The sequence below is a fragment of the Myotis davidii genome, unplaced genomic scaffold, assembly GCF_000327345.1.
Source record: "Myotis davidii unplaced genomic scaffold, ASM32734v1 scaffold497, whole genome shotgun sequence".
Lineage (NCBI taxonomy): Eukaryota > Metazoa > Chordata > Mammalia > Chiroptera > Vespertilionidae > Myotis > Myotis davidii.
This window is the reverse complement of record NW_006288434.1, coordinates 1521779-1524310: the sequence shown is the minus strand read 5'-3', so window position 1 is coordinate 1524310 and position 2532 is coordinate 1521779.

Here is a 2532-nt window from a genome sequence, read left to right as displayed (position 1 = left end):
AAGTATCCCTTTCTTCCCTACCACCTGGGCATTCCAGACTCTTCTAACTCCGCTATCACTACCTTGGTCCAAGTTCCTGTGTCTCTCACCTGGATGACAGCCAAAAGCTAACCATCCTCTCTCTCTCTTGCCTACGTCAGCATAATCGTCCACACAGTGGTGAAAGTGACTGTTTTCAAAACGTAAGTCACATTATGCCCCTTAAACTTCTTTAATAATTAATTACACTTAAACCCAAGCTCCTTACCATGGTTTTTCAAGAGATCCCAACTTTACATGTCACTCTCCCTATGACCACTGTGCTCCAGCTCCAACAATTTTATTCATTTACCTGCAACACACCAGCTGTTACACATCCACTCTTTCGTGATTCTGGGTCTTTCACGTGTTTTTCCCATGTGCAAAGCTCTCTTATTCCAATCATAACATGGTTAGCTATCCTTTAGGTCCGATGTCTCCTCGATAAATAAGCCTTCCTCTAATGATCCTGTGTCTGTTATTCACGATTGCTGCCCCTTGTTTCTGTTACAGAGCTTATTACAACATATTCACTAGACTGTAAGTGCTGTGAGGGCAGAAGCCATGTCCATTAGGTTGTGCCTTACTCAGTGCCAGACACAATATGTGCTCAATGAGTATTTGCTAAATGAATGAATGAGGGAAGAGACAGACAGGATTAGGTTGCAATTTTGGCTCCACTACTTCCTAGTGATTTGATCTTAGTTAAGTCACAACTTATCTGAGCCTCAATTTTCTCTTCTATTGAAAAAAAAAAAAAAGACCAAGCACAGTATCTGAACTTAATTTAATGTTATAAACGTCACACACACACACCTATTGTTGGCATCCACAGAAAAAGACTGATCTATGCATCTGAACAGTTTGTGTTTGTAACTTGTATTTGCAGGATCTAATCCTATACCTTAGAAAACGGAAATAAATAGTGTCCTTCTTATTACTTACCCCTCCCAAAAAGAGTCATGCCTGGTGGTGAGGAGAAAGAGAGGAGAAACAGGAGGAAAAGGTGACCTTAGAAACTGGAGATAATTAACTCAACTTCAATTCGTAAGTTTAGAACAACCTTCATCCTATATAATAAAAGGCTAATATGCAAATTGACCAAACGGTGCAACAACATGTTGGCGGAGGGTGGGGCCTGTGAGTGGGTGGTGCCAACCCAGCCAAGGCGGGTGCCAGTGGGCAGAGGGAGGAGACAGCAATGGAGAGTGGGGGGCAGTGGTGACCTACAGTGGAGGGGCAATTGGGGGGTGGGGCCGGAGCTGCCCCCTGGTGGTCAGTGTGCTCCTACAGGAATGTCCGTGGGCAGTGGCCTAAGCCATCAGCCGGACATCCCCCGAAGGCTCCGGGACTGCGAGAGGGCACAGGCCGGGCTGAGGGACCCCCCAAGTGCATGAATTTTTGTGCACCAGGCCTCTAGTTTACTATAAAGATTTGCAGCAAGAACAGGATTAATAGTCATTCTAAAATTCTGAAATAAAACATTTTCTAATTGTTTAAATTTATATAAATCTCATCTATATTAAATGTTTACCTCCTTTTTTATATTTACTAGAGGCCCGATGCACGGAATTCGTGCAAGAGTAGGCCTTCCTTCCCCCAAGGGTCTGGGGCGCGGGGGGCGGCTTCCCTCTGGCACCCGGGACCCAGGCTTCCCTCACAGCCCTGGCTTCATCAGGAAGGTTGTCCGGAAGGACGTCCAGAAGGACATCTGGTCTAATTAGCATATTATGCTTTTATTATTATAGATTCTTTAAACTGTAATAGCATTGATAAAATGTAAGGGAAAAAAAAAAAACCCAACCACAAAAACACCTCAGATCAAAAACACACAGAGGTCTGTGTTCCCTTATTTTCTTGATAAGTTTTAAATATTCTAACCACAAAAGTCAGTCTTTTCTTTCCAAACATTTTTTTTAACTCATGTTCACCTTTCAGCCTGACATCATTTTTATGATTTCTTCTGAGATTTTACTTTCTAGGTACCATCTAAATCATTTACCGTACATCACTCAAATCTCCTCCATACTCTTCCTGGAACATAGTTCTCTCTCTGAAAGTGGTCATTTAATAGTTTCTGCCCCATCACCACCTAGAATTTTGTGGAATGTGCTACGTACTTTCATATTCTCCTAGGCCAGGAATATAACTTAGATTATAAACCCTAGACAGAATTTATGCTGAGCAATTCAGTCTTATTCAACATATTTTATATAATCAAGCTTGACTTTTTTAGAAGTAATTGGAATCTGGTTTAGGTTTTTCTTTCTCATGTTTCAGTTATTTCTATAATCTTTCTAAAATTGGAAACTTTTAGTCTATCCTTAAACTGAAAAATTATAAAATGCTACAGAATGGTCCATAAAATTCACGGGAAAAGATTTACCCATCTATAATAAAAGGGTAATATGCTAATTAGGGCAGACGTTTTCCTGACGATCTTCCGGACAACCTTCCGGATGTCCTTCCAGACAAAGCCACAGCGGCTGCGAGGGCCAAGGTGTGGCTGTGAAG